General features: G+C 45.7%; 1 protein-coding gene and 2 pseudogenes across 2 annotated transcripts in view; 2 read left to right on the forward strand and 1 right to left on the reverse strand.

Moving 5' to 3' along the window:
• LOC130370987 (cGMP-dependent protein kinase 1-like) overlaps window positions 1–20,444 on the forward strand; it is a 298,669-nt gene that overhangs the window by 153,846 nt on the left and 124,379 nt on the right. The gene's annotated exons all lie outside the window — the stretch shown is intronic.
• On the forward strand, window positions 77–8,293 carry LOC130370986 (neutral ceramidase-like; annotated as a pseudogene).
• The window catches only part of LOC130370988 (APOBEC1 complementation factor-like), a 16,204-nt pseudogene continuing 5,889 nt past the window's right edge, over window positions 10,130–20,444 (reverse strand).

Genomic DNA, 20,444 nt, shown 5'->3' on the forward strand with positions numbered 1-20,444 from the left:
ACACACATTCACTAGCTTCTCTTCCCTCTTTCCCACACACTTTTACAGAGAGACTCTTGTATGTCTGCCTGCCTGTGCCTGCCTACCTGTATGTCTGTGTCTGTATCAGTCCTTCTGTCTACCTGTCTGTGTCTTATGATGTTGTACCCTATAATGGGTTAATAATGTGTCATTTCCCTGTCGCCCCATGGTGACTGTTAACACACCTACATCTTATCAAAACATATGGGTCAGCGCCAGTTGTATAACCACCTGAACTCTTGGTCAAAGCAGGTTTTACAGTCCTCATCTCTGATAAGCCAAGAGTGGAGAGGTATGTAACAGTGTTGTGGGAAACCTTTCCCTTCCCATCCATAGAGCATTCTGGTAAACACGTTGCAGGATTAACAGGAAAAGTTTAAAACTGCTTAATGTAAGTTGTACTTGTATTACTTTTATATTGCATTTTGTACGTCGTTAAGTCTAAGTTTAATGCCAGGTGGAAAAGTGTCTGGATGGACTTGTAGGCTATATATGTACTAGTAGTAGTGGAAAAACACATTGTTGTAGTAATCTCCCTTGAGTGTGTCTTTCTATTAATATCCAAACGTAGCGTTCTTCTTTGCAGTTCTGTGGACCTTTCTACATATTGCACTAATAGATTAGTATGCCTTGTTTTGACGACTTCATTATTTTGGCCATTTTAGCATGAAGTACTGCAATACATATCGACCTTAAATATAAGTTACTGTGTCTGAGAACATCTTTGTGTATTTGTGTGTGTGTGTGTATATGTGTCTACTATGCATGCACATGTAAGTGTGTGCATGTGTATATGAGTCTAAGCATACTTTTTTGTTTGTGTGTGCATGCCTTTGTGTGGGCTACAGAGCCATGGATGTGCGGCGCGTACTGTGCTGTGGTCTCTCTTGTCTATTGGTGTTCAAGGTGCTCATATTCCTCACCGTTGCCGCTGTCACTGTGACATTGATCACACTCTTGACTCAGGCAATCACATGTAAGCGCACACACACACACACACACACACACACACACACACACACACACACACACACACACACACACACACACACACACACACACACACACCACAGGCCAAGATGCTTACACATGCAAACACACACAGCCAAGCACACATGTGAAAACATATCTGTATACATACAAATATCTACATAAATCAGGAGGGTCTTAATCACTGTAGTAACACACTGTTGTGATACATACATTGCATTAATTCTTTCTGGTATCCTCTTTCTTCTCCTCCTCCTGTCCGCTCCTCTTCTCTCCCTCCTCACCCTCCTCTCCCTCTTCCTCTCTAAAGACCCATACCCAACCGTTCCCTCCCAGGACCCCCCCTACCTGATCGGGGTGGGTCGCGCCGATTGTACTGGACCTCCTGCTGATATCCCTCTGGTCTGTTTGTCGCAAGCACACACATACACTCTCACTCTCACTCTCACTCTCTCTTACTCCCGCTCTGTCTTTGTATCTCTAACGTTTCTTACTCTCTCTCTCTCTCGTTCTCTCTCGTTCTCTCTCTCTCTCTCTCTCTCTCTTCCCCCCCCCCACTAGATGGGCTATGCTGTTCCCCAGCAGACAGCGGCCGGCATCCACACCCGTCTGTTCAGCAGGCCTTCATCGTGGACGACGGGCATAAGAGGGTGGTCTTCATCACCGCCGATATCGGGATGGTTTCTCAGAGGCTGAGACTTGAGGTCTGTCTGTCAGTCTGTCTTTTGGACAGTAGATCAATGGCGGAAGGAAGGGCAATATTTCTGACTTTCTGTTTTATCACTGTGTCATGTCTGGCTTTCTGCTGGACGTCTGTCTGTCTGTCTGTCTGTCTGTCCATCTCACTGTATCTCCTGTTACATATCTATAAAGATTTTTTTCTTTTGTCTGTCTCACCTTTTTCCAATTCGCTGTAATTCTGTGAGTCTGTCTGTTGATCTGTCTGTCTGCCTCTCTATCTGTTTGACTGTCTGTCTCTATCTTCTTATATCTCCTGATATTCATTATATATATACAGTGTATGTATGTATGTATGTATGTATGTATGTATATGTATGTATATATATGTATATGTATATATATGTATATGTATAGACATACATTTATTGATATAAATATGCATATATATTGTCTCTTGCAGGTGCTGAAGGCCCTTCAGGTGAAGTATGGGACCCTGTATCGCCAGGACAACGTGGTTCTGAGTGGGACCCACACCCATGGGGGTCCGGCCGGATACTTCCAGTACACCTTGTTCATCATCTCCAGCAAGGGCTATGTCAAGCCCGCCGTCAAGGCCCTGGTGGACGGCATCGTCCAGGTGTGTGTGTGTGATGCACACACTGTGACACAAATAAGATGGATGAAGACGCCATTTGAATTTCAGAGGATAGCCATAGCCCAGCACGTCCTTGTCAATCTCTTTGTCACTACAATGAATGAGTAACACCGCTCTGTTGGTCTCCAGAGCGTAGACAGAGCCCACCGCAGCATCAGGCCGGGCCGGATCTACATGAGCCAAGGAGCCCTGGAGGACAGCAGCCTGAACAGGAGCCCCCAGTCCTACCTCAACAACCCCCAGAAGGAGAGGGACAGGTGGGCTGGAGGAGGACCTGGAGGGGCTGGTGGGGGTGGGGGTAGTGATGGTTATGATGAGGAGGATGATGAGGATGATGGTGATGATGATGCTGAATGAGGTGGTGGTGAATGGGGTGGGGATGTTGATGCTGATGGTGGTGGTGGTGGTGGGGGGGGTGACCGTGGTGGTGATGCTGATTGTGGTGGTGTTGATGATGACCATAATGATGTTGGTTCTGCTGATGCTGACTATGTTGGTGGTGATTGTGGTGGGGGTTACGCTGATGACGGTGTTGGTGATGAGTTTGGATATTGTGGTGGTGGTGGTGGTGGTGTAAGTGGTGACGGCGCTGTGGTGCATCATTACAATGATGATGACATAACAGACTCAATGCATTTCGTATGCAATGTGTGCAGATAAAGCTCAAGCGTATTGATTCCATTTCTCATCGTCTATAAGGTATGAAACCAATACGGACAAACAGGTGGTGGTGCTCAGGCTGACGGATCTGGACGGAGATGGTGTTGGTATGCTGAGGTACAGAACGTACCCCGACTTTGGAAAGAAACTCTGAACAAGGAGGGAATGAGCTGCTCCTTTCAGAATTGTTTCCGTATGTAATTGTTTTGCAAGTAATGAATGTCCCGCCCCTCCTGTCAGCTGGTTCGCTGTCCACGCTGTCAGTATGAATTACACCAATCAGATGATCAGCAGCGACAACATGGGATACGCCGCCTACCTTTTAGAACAGGACAAGAACAGAGGGTCCTTACCTGGAAAGGTGTGCGTGTGTGTGTGGTGTCTGTGTCTGTGTTTTTGTGTGTTTTTTCTGCACTTTTTACATTTCAGTGATATCTAATATAAAATATACCAAAAGTTACCGCAATCAAGTTATTCTTTACTGAGCCTACATCCCTCTGTCCATCCCTCTGTCTTCTTGTCTGCTTCAGGGTCCGTTTGTGGCTGGGTTTTCCTCCAGTAACCTTGGCGACGTCAGTCCCAACACCAGAGGCCCGGTGTGTGCCAACACTGGTCTGCCCTGCGACTACCTCAACAGCTCCTGTCCTATAGGAGGGGTGAGCGCACGCATGCACGCGCGCATGCACGCACGCACAGATACACACCAAATTAAATGTGTCTATATGGGTGTATGTGACTGTGTGTGTAGACAAAGATGTGTCAAGCATATGGCCCGGGTGAGGACATGTTTGAAAGCACCCGACTCATCGGACACAACATCTACAAGAAGGCCAAGGTACTGTCTGTCTTTCCTTTAAGTACTATCCTTCTGCCCCTCTGTCTATCTGTCTGTCTGTCTGCCCTTTAAGTACTGCACGGCACCCTTATGTCTGTCTGTCTGTCTGTCTGTCTGTCTGTCTGTCTGTCTGTCTGTCTGTCTGTCTGTCTGTCCTTGATGCAGCCTGGCAAAATGTCACATCTGCCTTCTAAAGATGATGTGAAATGGCAGACAGATGGTATCCTAGTTCTCTAATAGGAATCTCTAAGTCAGAACAGGCTTCAAGAAGGAGAAGTTATATAGGTGGAATGTCATTTAATCCAAAAATATGCTAGGCAGCTGTGTGCTAACCCATTGAAGTCTCTTGTCCTTGTTTCTATGTGAGAGAGAGTAGAAATATGCTAAGATTATTATTATTTTTTTTAAATGTTTCGTATTGTTGATTGACATTGCCAATGTGGTAGAAGTCATCAGACAGCAAAAATAAATTGCTGGTGAGGAATGCTGTTTTGTTGATAAGATTTCAATTGAAAATTAACAACTATTTAATACTATATAATCCTATACTAAGAAATAATATTGGCCAAATAAAATAAAACATTATTGGCGTGATTATAATGAGCTTACAAGATGTAAAATCACATTCTCATCTTCCCAATCATTCTTTTGGCGTTGTTCTCCTCTGGTGTGTGGTTGCTGCCCCCTTTAGGAACTGTATGGTAAGGCAGACTGGGAAGTGACAGGGTTCTTCTGCATGCTGCTCATCAGTGGGTCAACATGACTGATGTCACCGTACAGATCAACTCAACACATACGGTCAGCCAGCACACAAAGCCACACTAATACACACACAATTACACAAACGCATACACTCACTTACTCACACATACACAAACCCAGGCACAAACCCACACATTCGCATTAACAAACAGTACCAAACACACACACAAACATACACACACACACACACAAGAAGACAACCATGCACTCACACATATTGTTTTTGTTTGTGTGTGTGTCTGATTGTGGCCTGTGGCTGTACCTGTGTGTTGTGTGTGTGTGTGTGTGTGGGGGGGGGGGTTTGAGTGCCTGCGTGTGTGCATGTGTGTACACTACCCTATCATCCTTGAGGAGAGGCCTAATCTTTGCCCTTTCCTTAACAACCCATATCTGAATACCTTGAAGGCCCAATGTGATAAATAGCCGTTCCTTGATAGTAAAACAAGCACTTGCGTGGGTATGGGTGTGTGTGTGTGTGTGTGTGTGTGTGTGTGTGTGTGTGTGTGTGTGTGTGCGTGTGTGTGTGTGTGTGTGTGCGTGTGCGTGTATGGATGTTAGGCCAGGACCTGTAAACCTGCGCTGGGCCACAGCTTCGCTGCAGGGACCACAGACGGAGGAGGGGACCTGAACTTCACCCAGGGTCAGGATGGAACCCAACACTATGAGGAGGAGGAGGGGGGAGGAGGAGGAGGGGGAGGAGGAGGAGGGGAGGAGGAGGACGGGTAGGAGGAGGAGGGGGGGAGGTGGGAGGTGGAGGAGGAGTAGGGTGGAGGAGGAGGAGGAGGATAATGATAACAATGATGATGGCGAAACTTGTATGTGTGTTGGTGCACCTGACTCTGTGCGTGTGTGTGTGTTAGGGCGGTGGAAGGCGACCCCTTCTGGGATGGTATAAGGAACGCCCTGGTGGGAGAACCATCCAATGAGACGCAAGAATGCCACCGACCCAAACCCATCTTGTTCAGCACCGGAGAGGTCGGCAGCAAAACACTGGTGCCTGTAGAGCATCAAATTACATGATGACGTAATGACAGACTCATGACTTACTGTCTGGCCCTGATTACTTCCTGTCTCCCAGATGTCCTGGCCCGTTCCTGCATCCTGAAATAGTGGACGTGCAGATCATCACTATCGGCTCTGTTGCCGTGGTTGCCGTGCCGGAGAGATGACGTAAGAGCATGACATCAGATTCAGTTAATGCTACTCTGCTAGCTTACAGGCTACATGAATGAGGCTCAGCTGGTAGGCTACACGCTAGCAACACTGATAAGGATCATCATGTTTCTCTATGTGTCTCAACAGAACCAGTCAGGGAGAAGAAACAAGAGAGGCATCAACAGGTGACCATACAATACTACACACACCCACGCACGGCACGCTCGAGGCGAGCGCTAAACAAACTCTATAGCTAACTAACTAACCAACTACTATACGTGGTTTTTGTGGGCTGTGTGTGTTTTTCGTGAGCTGGCTTTCTGGAAGTTCATTTGAAGACACAACGGATGGTCATACGCAGGCCTGAGTAACACCTACACACACTCAATCAACAAGTACGAAGAGTACCAGTATGTATGTGTGTGTGTGATGTGTTTGTGTTTGTCTTCAGGGGTAAAGGGGGTCCTCATGACGGCCCCCTAGGACTGTATCCCTACTCAGATCCAGAGGTACGAAGGGGCGTGTCGACCATCTACGGCCCGCACACGCTGGGTGCATACCGCAGAAATACACAAACCGGGCCAGGGCCATCGCACAGGTCGTACCCTCCCATCCGTCTGTCTGTCTTTGCGTCCGTCCATCTGCTTTTCGCTCTCAAAGTTGTTTATCGATTCTTCTGCCCTGTTGTATGGTTTTCTTCTTCGTTGGTCGGTGTGTCGGTAGGGTACAGAGTCAGAGCTCCAGAGGGGGCCCTGATGCCTCCGACCTTTGCCAACCTGCCCCCACTTGCTGCTGCTGCGCCCGTAGACAAGAAACCTGTCAACAGCAGCTTTGACAAGTGCTGTGAGCAAGTGCTGCCTGTTTACAGAGTGGTAAGGACACACACAACAACATAATATGCAGGCAGACAACACACAACACACACACACACACACACCCACACACACACACACCATCACACACACACACACACAACACAGCCCACCACCACACACAGACCACACACACACACACACACACACAGTACACACACCACACACACACACCAACCGCATCAAACATAGAAACCACCTAAACAAAAATCCTCAAATCTCTTTAGAATTCAAGTGGCTCACTTGTTGGCTGTGGGCTATTGTGGTTCACACAGGGTGCCGTAGTCTCCTGTCACATTTGTAGCAGGATAACCCCAGGCATTCTGGTGATGCATAGTTAAGTTATACTCGTTCATTGTTTCAGTATTCTATTCATCTCCTCCCCATCTTCATCCTCGTCATAGCTGTGTCTGCTCTCTCACTCTTCTGACTGGCCTGTTCCAGAGAGACAAGACCTTTGTCACAGTGGAGGTGTTCCAGAACACCTCCTCAAGCTGGGCAGTGGTTTCAGTCACTGATGCAGCATGGGGAACCAGGTGAGCCGTGCGTTTCCTACCAGGTTGTAGTCTTGTCGATTACTCTTTCTCTTCACCTGTCACTCCTCTCCCCTACTACTCCTCCTCTCTGCTCCTCTTTCATTCTGCTTACCCCTACCCACCTCCCTCTAACATCTCTGCGCCTCACATCAACTCCTGTCCATCGTTTCCCCTCCTTCTCCTCACCTCCCCTCTTCTCTCCTCTCAACTCCACTCCTCACTTCACCTCCTCTCCTCTCCCCCTCTCCCATCATCTCTTCTCCTCACCCCCCCCGCCCTCTCCACTCATCTCCTCTCCTCCCCTCTCCTCACCTTCCCTCCCAGCTCCTCCCTTCTCCCCTCTTCACCTCTCCCCTCCTCTCCATCCCGTAGCCTCACCCCCCCTCTCCCCTCATCTCCTCTGCCCCCCTCCCCCCCCCCCCTGCCCCCCCTCCCACGCCCTTCCTCCCCTCTCCGCCTCGCCCCCTCTCCCTCCCTCTCCCCTCCTCTCCTCCCTTATCCTCACCCCCCCATCTTCCCCGCATCTCCTCTCCTCACCTTCCCTCCCTCTCCCTCCTTCTCCCCTCTTCACTCTCCCCTCCTCTCGGCCATTATCCTCACCCCCCCTCTCCCCGTTCCTCTCCGCCCTTATCCTCACCCCCCCTCTCCCTCCTCTTCCTCTCCTCCTCCCTTATCCTCACCCCCCCGCTGTCCTCATCTCCTCGCCTCCCCTCATCCTCACCCCTCCCTCCCCTCTCCCCTCCCCGCCCAGGTTCCACTGGGTAAAGGGTTTCAAACCGTGAGAGCAATGCCACGGTGGAGGTGTCACAAATCCCCCGCCTCTGCCCAGCAGGGCTCCTACAGGATCCAGCACTTCGGACACTATAAGAAGATGGTCGGCTTCCGGCCCCTCATCACAGCTTACCAGGGCAGCTCCGACGTCTTCGCCGTCTCACACACATATTACTACTGAAGCGCTCATACGTGAATAATGAGCTGGAAGGGATGGAAATGCAGTGATAGGAGTGAGTAAATGATTTAGGTATACCATGTTTATGGCTCCAAGAGATTTAGATGACGGATAGATGGATATATAGGTAAATGGATGTATGGATGGACGAATGGAGGAATTTAAGTTCAAAGCATTTGACATTTGACCGGCTTGACGGTGACCTCTTGAAGCATTTCAAATCACATGACATCTTGTTTGACCCTTCTAAAAGCAACAGGATCTAAACGCATTTGTAATATATCTTTTGCAAGAATGAATGGCCTCCAGATTGACAGTGAAATAACTGTATGCTATCAATCAAGTAAAGCGACTCTCATTATGTAAATAAAACTGATCATCAGACAGTATGTTGTTATGTCATGATCTTCATTCCATAATAATTTGGTTCAGTTGAGTACTGACTTGTAAGTACAAATTTGTTTATATAATAATTATTATACAACGTCTATCGTTAAATATCTAAAAATAAACTCACCCAACCTTGCTTTTATTTCAATGTCATTCAAATCAATACAATCATTCATTTTTTCAAATGTTGTTTTATTCATTATATTGGGGCGATCATCGATCAAGGCGCATTAGAATCATCAAAGCAGTTTTCTTCGAATACAGCCATTTTACTAGTGTACACTTTGGCTTCACCATTACAAATCACTGTCAAAACCAATTCATTCATTAGCCGAACCGCAAGTTATATGTCTCCAGTCAAATTATTAGAGCACAGAGAATTTATTTTTAAATATCCTCAAAAAATGCTAAAAAAGAAAGAAAATCTGTATAAAAATAAGTTCTAAGTGCTACACACACTTTTAATACTGTCACTGCTTTGGCTAGTTCAAAGTTTAGAATGTGTCGTTCATGTGTGTTTTGAAAGAAACACAAGAGCCAACCTGAGACGTATAAGTTACTAACTGATGATCTGAGATAGATTGCTCGTGTCTAACATGATGTCACCAATCAGTCTGTTTTTCCTGTAAGCTCTGGCATAATAAGTTAATTGAAACTTCACTAAACTTGTCTGGCAAACCAAACAAAGGCGCTTATAACAGAATATCACGAAAGCTAACTGTTTGCACACTATCAAAAGGGATGAATGTTTTTATATTCTTGTTATATCAATGTATCTAAAACGCAATGTACAATGTCATGTGACCCAAGGAAACATGAAGGTGGTAATGTAATTAGCATTAGGTGGAATACAGGGTCCCTCATCTCAAATCTATAACTTTTTTGGATTGTTTACTTTGTCTCCCAAAAATAGACGCTAGTGTTCACAGACAGGAACTGGCAGGCTAATTGTTAATTCATGAATGGAAGGGGGGGTTTCTTTTTGTTACAAGAAGGTAGTTGTGGAAGACTGATCTACATCAACAATGTCATGAGGAATAGACCTTTACAATGATACCTGTGTGTACTTCAAACAGCAACGAGTTGTCTCTTAACATGCAAACCACATTTTCACATTACAACATTTGAGAAAACTGGCAAGGCTCTCTGTTGTTGGGACGCCTATGGCATCTTTACATTTCAAATTGTACAGGTCTAGAGACAGAGTTGGGACATACATTTCTCTGGCTAGGCTTCAAGAATGGAATGGAAAAAAGTAATACACCACAAGAATGGGTAAATATACAAACATCATTAAACCACAGAAAAACCCATGAAGGTATTAAGTACCAACACAGCTCCTTCTAAATGCCCTTGGGAAAACCTAATACTTCAGTTCTTACATACCTCACTACCAGGGCCTGTAGAGAACAGTGAAAATATATCTCAGCAGATTATGTTTTCTATACACCAAACACAATACTACATCTCACGAGGGAGAACTTTTTTCCTCTTCATGGCATTTGCTTCCACATTGTTCAAAGAAAACATCTCGAACACGGGACAGAATAAGTTAAACTAAGAACAACAAATACATTACATTGGCCTACATATGCAACTGAAATATTGCGGGAATTGGATTAGAAAACAATGTATTTAACTAATATGGTCTTTTATTTTAGTTATGTACAGATAACTAATGGAAAAATAACAAAGATGATGGCTGTTCTTTGTAATAAAAAGTAAACACGCTTATCTTCTTAATATCTTCTATAATAAAAAATACAAATCCACTTAGAAAAATACCTATAGAAAAAGAACCCATTCCCAAAATAGTTGTCAAGGACAGCCACAAAACACTACACACCTATATCATTATTCGGTTTAATTATTGGCTTTCAAGGAAATTCAAGGAATAATTCATTCAAATAATTAATACAATTTCAGCTTGTGATTGTAAATATGAGATAATCTATTTGAAAAGGAAAGAAAGGTAAAAAATTACTAAAATAAAATTGTCAGAAAGAAACAATCTTTGGCAATAACTACCAACCAGCAGTCAGAATGATGAAATCTTCAAGGAAAGTTTCCTTGGACCTTCAAAATCTTTTAAAAACCCTAACTTTTTCTCTGTCAACTCCCCAACCTCCCCACTTCCTTTAATTTATGTTAACATTCAAATGCGCCGAATCTGTTGTTACCAAAGTCAGTTTTGATCAGAACACCCCGTATCCGTCAGCGTGGCGGGTTGCCATGGCGAAGGCGGGGTATCCCTCGTAGGTGGTTGTAGGCCATGAGGTCCTGGCCCAGAGACACCGCCTGCTTCAGCTGGGCCGTGGTGGAGGGGGTGGCCAAGGGGTAGCCTGGAAACAGAGGAGGGGGGAGAATCCTCACAATGTATTATTTATTATCCGTCATTACAATGCATCCACATTCTGTTGAGGGCATTTGACTCTGATGCTCAGCACTTTATTACTCGCGTTGAAAGGTGCTAACCCGTGTTTATTATTATATTGAACCTACAGATTCCTGAACCTACAAAACGTCCAGGTAGGTCTACAATAAGAATAGATTCCTCTTGCAAAAAAATAATATATACTTATACTCAATAATTCACGGACATGGTTAGTACAACTTTTTTAATTCATGGCAGGAGAAAAAAAAGGAAAAGAAAGAAAAAAGTTAAGGTTTTATGGAAATAGTTAGTTGGGGTTTGGGGTACGGACCTTCACATACCTGGGAAGGCCACTGAAGTTACGCCAGCGTTGGCGGCAGCGAGGTCGGCAGCGCCATCTGTTGGCAGGCCCAGGGTCTGCAGCGCATGCTCCGCTGCGTGCACCTTGGCCTCGTCTACAGCACTGCACAGCTTAGAAGGGGTGAACGGATGGCTGGGGGACCCGGAGCAAACAGAGAGAGAGACATATGTCAACAAGGAAATAAATTGTGTTATTGTGCATGTGTATTGTGCAGAATACTATAATTAGTACCGTCCACCCCTCCCCATTAATCATTCCATCCATCACCCCTTCATCCCTCATCTGGCCATCCATAAATACTGCAAAAGTATACTGTAATACCTAATACAAATATTTACAATGATACATTTAGAGAGGGAGAGATGGAGAGATTCACCTGATCCACCCTGGCGATCGCATTGAAACGACATTTTCTGAAATTGATATGAAATCCCACAAAAGGCCCACAAAGAAGCGTTTGTCTGCGTCCTGATGGACTCACACGTTGGGGTACTGCGTGGCGAGGGCGGGGATGGTGACCTTATAGAGGAACAGCTGCCTCTGGTCAGGGCTGATGGCCGAGTGCAGCTGGTAGACGGGCTGGCCCCAGTTGTTCTTCTGACACACCTCCTCCAGCACCTGGAGCCGGGGCCGGGGCAGGGACGCAGAGTCAGGGGGAGACCACGGGGAGCACGGTGGTATACGTGTACACGGTGGACACTGCACATGACGAAGCTGAAATACTGTCTCGCGTCGGCCGAAAACATGAAACCGAAAAGGGCGTTGAAGTTCCGATCTTTTCCGAGCGATAGCCTACTAAATGTCGATCCGCCTATATTTGTGTTGTTAATAGTCGCTCTGTTTCAACGGTCATTGGCGCTTGTAGAGGTAGAGCTGCCTGTTTGTGGCTAAAATATTGGTTTGTCTCTTTCACAAAACTTCACGGCTGCATAGAAAACGAGAAAAATATTATTCCTCGGTTTATCCAAATCGGCCGGTCTTCATTGTTACTCTCTCAATCGTCCCGGAACAAACGACTCCGACGCCAACCAGTGTCCCCCCGGGCGCGGCCACTCACCTGTGGCGGGTGCTTTATCTCGGGGAGCTTGAGGCCCATGGCGGAGGGGTTCAAGGGGGTGAGCTCCATGCCGGGCAGCAGGTCGTACAGCTTGTCCTCCGCCCGCTTGTCCGCCTTCAGCCCGTAGGCGGCGCCCATGCCCCCGCCGGGCGCCACCATGCGCCCCACGCCGCCCACGCCCCCCGCGGCGGCGTAGGCCAGGTAGCCCCTCCCCCCCAGACCCCGCACCCCAGCAGCCCCTACAGGTACAGTCATGTAAATTTCTACAGGAAAACCAAGAGGGCATTGAAATCAATCAAATCACGGGAAATCAACGTTGGAGGAAAGCAAAAACAAATTAGCCTGAGGTGCGGAGATGGTTGTAGCCAGAATCAGGGACTGCTTCGATGAGCCAACGTTGATATGTTGTAGGCCTATGTGTCTAATCTTATCTAGTCTAATCTAGTTTAAAATTGAGTTTAGTCGTATAATCTTGTTTTATGTAATGGTATCTAGTTTATATAATGCTAATCTATTCTAATTGAAAATAATTCAATTCTAATCAAATCTAAACTAATCTAGTCTAATCATGCATAATATTGTATAGTTTAATTGAATGCAATATAATTTAAATGTGTTGCTTCTACTCAAATGTGTAGAGTATGGACCCTCCCAATCAAATAAAATATTATGAATCAGCTAGTCCACGGAGCGAGGTTCAGTGAGGTGGAGGCTACAACCATGTCGCTGAATGATTTCTGCTTAGCCAGCACAGTACAGTCACATGATTCTTCTCCTCAAAAGGCTCTGCTTGCTGGGAGGTCAATTTGAATGATCACAACGTTTTTTTTATCATTGGTTTTTTCATTGATTAGACGAATGAGCACTTTGGACTTGATTTTTCATTATCAGAACCTTGATGAAATAGGTGGATTTCCTTGATCCAACCACAGGTTCTGAATTTGAAGTGAAGATGGTTTGGACCTTTGATCATTGGTTTGATCTTATCAAAGAAAATTTCAATGTGATTTGATTTCAAATGGATTGATAGTAATACTGAAACATAAATTTCCTTATTTGTGTTTCTGATTCAGTCTGTAGACTGTAATATGCAGGCGCAGCGAGATACAGATAGTAAAGTACGTCAATCAGATATCTAATTTAACAATATGGAGTGCAAACACATAAACCCTGTTATTCATGTGCACTTTGTTATTCAAAAATGTCATGATTCAATTTTGAGTGACAAAATGAAACTCCAAAATAATAAATCAATGCTCAAAGCCACTCAAAAAGTGGGTCTGGAAACCAGATTGGTGATTACCATAATGTGAGAAAACAAATTTCAAGGCTCTTTTCAAGGCTTTTGATTACAAACGGTAGATGTGTTCACAATTACACCTTGTATGATAATAATGAAATATGAAGGTATTCAATAACTCTAATATAACGCAGCTAAACTAAACGGTGAGTGCTGGGGCCTGCCTCACCTCTGACGGAGGGCGGTCCTGATGAGGCCCCGCCCCCCGATGGGGGCCTTGGAGGGCGGGAAGCGGAACTGACTGGGCACGGCCGCGTACGCCTGGGGGCGTAGAACACGGGCGCGCCCAGGTAGGCCGCGGTGGGGTCGTACACCTGGAGGGAGGGGAGGGAGGGAGGGAGGGAGGGCGGTAGGGAGTTGGTTTAAGTGAAAATAATGTGATCAATAAGAAAATAAGAATGACAGACATTTAACAGGCATAACGCAATTAAATAACTTTCGATGAAAAACCTCATTAGAAAAATCCATAGAAAGAGAGAGAATAACTAGTAAGTCAAGATAGATTAGATAAGATAATAAGCAAGGGTGTTAGAAAAAAACAGACACATTACATTTATATTTGAGTCATTAAGACCGGCACTCAATTGTGATAATCCAGTAGAGCAGTGGTTCCAACCTTAGACTTCTAGGTGGACCACTAAATTGTCATGAAGACCTTTCGCAGACATCCTCATATGGAAAATGGTAAAAAACACAACTATAAATACACATGCTCTAGCTGATCAAAATGACAATGCCCACTTGGCACACGATTACCTAAGCCAGAAGTCAAACAGAGGTAAACAGAGGATAGGAGGATATTCATATAATTCAAGAATAAATTCAGACGCGTCCCCTGCAGGACCCTCGTGTACCACCAGCGGCACGCGTACCGCAGGTTGGAACACAACTGCAGTAGATGAGGCCCCCGTATAATGAAGCGCTGCTACACTCAGAGCTCTGAGCGGAGGCGTCCTCTGTACCGTTGTGCTGAAGGCGGACGGCGGTGGCCCCGCCCTGCTCACCTGTCCCACGGCGTAGGCGGTGTAGTCCGGTCTGTTGCAGCGAGCTGCCCCGCCCCCCGGTGCCGCGGGTGTAGCGCACGTAGCTGTCCTTGTCCACGGGCTTGGCCAGGGTCACCTCGATGGGGGATCCCTCGATCAGCTGGAGGGAGGGGGGGGGGGGGGGGGGGGGGGGGGGGGGGGGGGGGGGGAGAGAGCGAGGGGTTGTTGTGACGGGGGGGGCGGCTCACAGAACAGGTAGAAAACTAGACTGGGGCGCCGACACTGATAGACATGAGGAAATGCTAATAAATAATTGTTAAGGCTTATTTATGGGTTGGAGTGGGGGGGCCCTGTAATCGGTACATTCAGATCGGAGTCTCAACATCCGACCGGAGACGGACGGAGGCGCTGACCTTCCCGTTGAGGGCGTTCATAGCGGTGATGGCGTCCTCCCGCAGGGTGAAGTGGACGAAGGCGTAGTCTCGGATCTTCTTCACGCGCTCCACGGACCCTGTGGAGGAGCAGAGGGCTCTTCACGCTCACGTCACACCGTTCGGCGGTCACTTTAACGCATTTCATTAACGTGACGACTTGAGTGAAGACTCTCCAGCCAGTTGAAACGATTCGATGGTTATTTGTTGTTAAATGTTATCATCACAGCAGTACTCTTAAAAGTCACCGGTAGTAGTATCGCTTTTGCTACTTCGACTACTTGTAGTGGTACTACAATTATGTTATTACTACCTGAGCAATACTGCTGTTTAACACTTTCGTCATTATGTCTCTGTTGTAGTCACCAGTGTTATTATCAGCACTCCTTCTAAAAGTGCTATAGTATATGAAGCGTCAACCTAGCTTGATGCTGCTGAACTCTTTCTACATCAGCTCTCTGCTATTGTCAACCGTTTTAATATCAGCACTACGTACTATAGTATATGAAGTGTCTACCTGGCTTGATGCTGTTAAACTCCTTCTCTATGGTCTCCTCTGCGGTCTGCAGCATCAGGTTCCTGATGTACAGGATCTTGACGGTTGCCATGGTGTCCTCGTCCACCTCCACCTCTGGCTCCGCCCAGTCCACGGCGATAGCGTGGCCCCACAGCTGAATGCGGCCTGAGGAAATGGAAGGAGACAGAAATGTCACCTTACATCAAGGAAGACTAGTCTATGGAAACGTACAGAGATGCATGGAATCGAAGGGAATAGATTCAGAATATGTGTGTGTTTGGGGGGGGGGGGGGGGGGGGGGAAACAAGCTAGACTGAGGTCAACAAAACAAGACACTACGGAGGTGGAGCTAAAATGGCTGCCAGTAACAACACTTAATTTTATCTAATCATTTAACTCTGAATTTCACATGATATGTCAGTTCATTGGAATGATAGGAAACATTAAACAACTCATTTACCAAGAATCAGGAAATACACTGTTACTGAGAACTAGTTTGACCGTTTTATTAAGGCGTTATCTTATTTCGTCAATATTCTTGCTTCCTGTTTATTACCTGTATTCCTCCACTTTACTGGAAGCCCTTTTCAACAACCTTTTGTTGCACATTGCATTTTACTTTGTATTCATTATTTAATTGTATTTTCTACCCACAGCTACATGCTGTTTGAATTTAAGTACTTACAAATTAAGTCTAAATAATTGACTTTTGAACAAAACACCAAGAAACAAGCAACAGACATTATTGAAGATTACAAAGTTTATAATATTCCCCCATACGCTTCTGATAAGGTGGTGATACCCACAACACATCTACGTGTTGCGTATAAACTGACTAGCTTATCTGTGTCATATCTTATCATGGGAAGGTCTCCCCAGTATCGGACCATGACCCTGGAATAGAGGTGAGGCGATCGGGTGACTCAGCAGAATGCGCTAAAGTGCTTGAATACACGCAGCATATGGGAATCACTTTACCTTCCTCACTGAGATCCCTATATTTTTAAGATGTAAAATTGCATTGTTTTTTTTCAGGTTGGTTTTGTGATTGTGATTTGAATGGGTGGAAAGTCATTCATCTTATTTGATGTAACAAATGCTTAAGAAATTAAAAAAAAATGAAAGCTCATTACTGCCTCAGAAATCCTGAGGCAATCGATTGATTCAGTTCAGAAATGTAGAAATGTCCTTCCCTTGGCGGCAGGTAGAATGACATCAGTAGAGTAGCAGTTAGATCCAACATGGCCGCCTTCGGTTCCCTACCTGGCAGCAGTTTGCGGCGCGCCATGGCGGCGGCCCGGTGGCTCTCGTACTCCACAAAGGCGAAGCCTCGGTTCTTGGTCTTGTCGGCGGCGCTGGGGTAGACGATGACCTCTATGACGCCGTCCGTCACCTTCCTCATCTCCGTCAGGATCTCCTCGCGCTTCTTGGTCTTGGGGATGCCGCCCACGAAGAGGCGGCAGTTGTCCACGCTGGCGCACACGCCCAGGAGACGGCCGTTCCTGAGGACGTTCAGGACGTTTCGGTGTTGGTTTGTTGCAATGTTTTCCCTCAAACGTCGAGCAGTTTGAAATTAACCGACAACAGACACGGATTGACAGATTTTTAAGGATACTGTAGCTGTTAAATTCGTTGTTTTTTTTAACAGGACATTAAAGACAGACAGGGAATTGTCTCAAAAGGGTTGAACGGGACGTTTCTTCAAAACTGACTGATCGTGTGAATGCCTAGTTCTAGCATTTGTGAAATCACAGATATCGGACATCCATACATCCACAACGTCATTTCTCCATCGATGATTTGTCTGTTCTTTCATACCTTAATAAGACAGTGAAGACAGAGGCCGAGGGTTGAATGAGAAAATGAATAACATGGAGCCTCTGACCACAGGCAGGAACTAACCCTTAGTCACGGGTTGATTAGTGCGCCCAGCCATAATATGAATTAAACATTGGTACTTAATTGAACATAATTGAACATAGACTACTTCTCAATGGAGTGTTAAGTGTGTAAAAGTGAGGTGCATTGGCCTGGGCGGCGACGTCATGACAACCACAAACCTGATCTCATAGTTATTGAGCTGCTTCATGGCCGTCTTGGCTTCCTGTTTGGTGTGGAAGGTGACGAAGGCATAGCCCCTGTTGTTCCCGTTGAAGTCCATCATCATCCTCACCTCATACACCTTACCAAACTGAGAAAGGAGGGGGATATGAGGGAGGGAGAGAGAGAGAGAGAGAGAGAGAGAGAGAGAGAGAGAGAGAGAGAGAGAGAGAGAGAGAGAGAGAGAGAGAGACAGAGAGACAGAGAGACAGAGAGAGAGAGGGAGAGAGAGAGAGAGAGAGAGAGAGAGAGAGAGAGAGAGAGAGAGAGAGAGAGATTTATGATAAACATTTACAGAGATAGGATACGGTGAACAATCCCAAACTAGATAACTTAGCTACACTTTTGTTGATAACCTCACAAGGTCATGTAGATAATGGGTGAACTATAAGACTATAAAGTGAGCATTAATCGGTCAACTTGGGTAAGAGATATTCCGTATGGACCAGTAAACACAATCTGCATTCATGTGTTGTGAGTGTGTGGAGTCTCCTCCTGCTCACCTTCTCACAGAGAGGCACCAGTTCGTCCTCAAACAGGTCTCTGGGGAGCTTCCCAACGAAGATCTCACTGCCCCTCTCTGGTGGGGGCCCCTCCCAGCCCGGCGGGGGCCCTCCAAACCGCCGCTGGCCGTTCTCCTGTGTGGAGGAAACACAAACGTCTCAGTCGGGAGGGGCAACAGTGATGCAAGACCCCGACACAAGCTCTCGCTGATTGCACGGCTTCCTACTAAATAAATCATTCACTACATTTCAAATTCTTATGTTTCATGGATCAGGAAGATTATATAACAGACATAAATCATAACATTATATGATTGAGCCACGGAGTGTATAGGTTTCAGGCCCTCGACTGACACATGCACACACACACACACACACACACACACACACACACACACACACACACACACACACACACACACACACACACACACACACACACACACACACACACACACATACACACACACACGCATTGAGAGATACAGAGAGAGAGACTACTGGTTTGATGGAGGTAGAGAGATAGAGATAGAGGAAGATGAAGGGGATATTGGAGAACGGTTATGATGAGCAGGAAGGGATCTGTCATGTTTCTACTGCGTTGGCGTACATTGCCCACATGGTGGCGCAAACACACAAACTAGCACACACACACACACACACACACACACACACACACACACACACACACAGAAACACACACACACACACACACACACACACACACACACACACACACACACACACACACACACACACACACACACACACACACACACACACTCATCACTGAAACAAGAACTTTGCAGAAAGCCAAAGACCTTTAGGTCCAAAAGCCAATTTGCCCTGCACTTATCCTCTGACTTTGACGTTGACAGTCAGGGGGCTGAGGTAACGTCTGCTTCAGGTTAGTAAGGTGGGCCCCATTTGTGGCCTCATTTCAAACGAATGCAATAACTGCTGTCACATTCTTATATATAATATATTATAGGTGTATCCATTTCTTTGAATCACACAATACTTTGGTCAATGCCATTCATTCAATACTCATCTCCACCAATTTCAACCAATAAAAGGATGAAAGAATGAAGGAATTTGATGTTTTAATTGCCAAACTTTTCGGTACATAAAAACAACAAAAACTAACTTTTTGGAAAAAGCATTTGAAATGTTACTGATGTCATAACAGAATTGATGCAATCTCTGATATCTGTTTCAGCTGTTAAACATGAGGTCCAATCCTTGCTTGTAATGCATCATTCTATCATTGATATTTATTGTTATTTAAAGTATGCTACGCGCGTTTCCCATACTTGTTGCTGGGAAAAGTCAATGCGTATAAGAATAATAAGAAATATAGCAGAACATAGGCTGACGTTAATGCCACAATACTAAAGTACCTTTTTTTGTTGCTTAAGCTTCAGTGCACGAAAAGTAATTTAAAATTGATTGATATAGTGAGTTAAAAGCAATAGAATATAAATCTATATCCAATCTTAACTTATTTCTTGTTTCTGTTCTATTTTGACTCAGATATGTTCTTGAAAGGGGTCTCCATAGTGAGTCTTAAGAATATGTGAGTAATCATTATCCAAAGACAGGCTTGTGCTCAATAATAACATGGGGCTGATACTGTGGAGTGGTTACAATGAACTCTAGTGCACAGATAACGCTGTTTTGTAACCTTTGAGGCTGTTAATAGAGTGAAGCATTTTTCCAAAGCGCTGTGTTTGATTAGATTGCTAGTTGTTTTCCTTAGCTTCCATTAGTACCTGAACATTTGTACAATTAGTACATTATGCATACATGTATTTTATTACATGCTTGTGGGCACACACACACACACACACACACACACACACACACACACACACACACACACACACACACACACACACACACACACACACACACACACACACACACACACACACACACACAGGGCCGTCGATAAGGGGTGAAAGGTGATGACGATTCAGGGGGCCCACAGCCCAGGGGGGGCCCACAAAAAAAAAAAAAAAAAAAAAATTTTTTACTCTAAATTATTATTATATCACCAGCCCATAGTACTTCCATAGTACCCCCACCCCCGTCCGTCAACAATTGCTTTCCCCGGTCAACAATGTGCTCCTTCCCCCCCCCCCCCCCCCCGTCAACAATTCAGCGCAGGGGGGCCCATCAGTAAATCTTGTCTAGGGGCCCAGGAATTGTAGCAACGGCCCTGCACACACACACACACACACACACACACACACACACACACACACACACACACACACACACACACCTGGAGCAGCTGATATCCTGTGCGT

The sequence above is a fragment of the Gadus chalcogrammus genome, chromosome 18 (assembly GCF_026213295.1).
Source record: "Gadus chalcogrammus isolate NIFS_2021 chromosome 18, NIFS_Gcha_1.0, whole genome shotgun sequence".
Taxonomy (NCBI): domain Eukaryota; kingdom Metazoa; phylum Chordata; class Actinopteri; order Gadiformes; family Gadidae; genus Gadus; species Gadus chalcogrammus.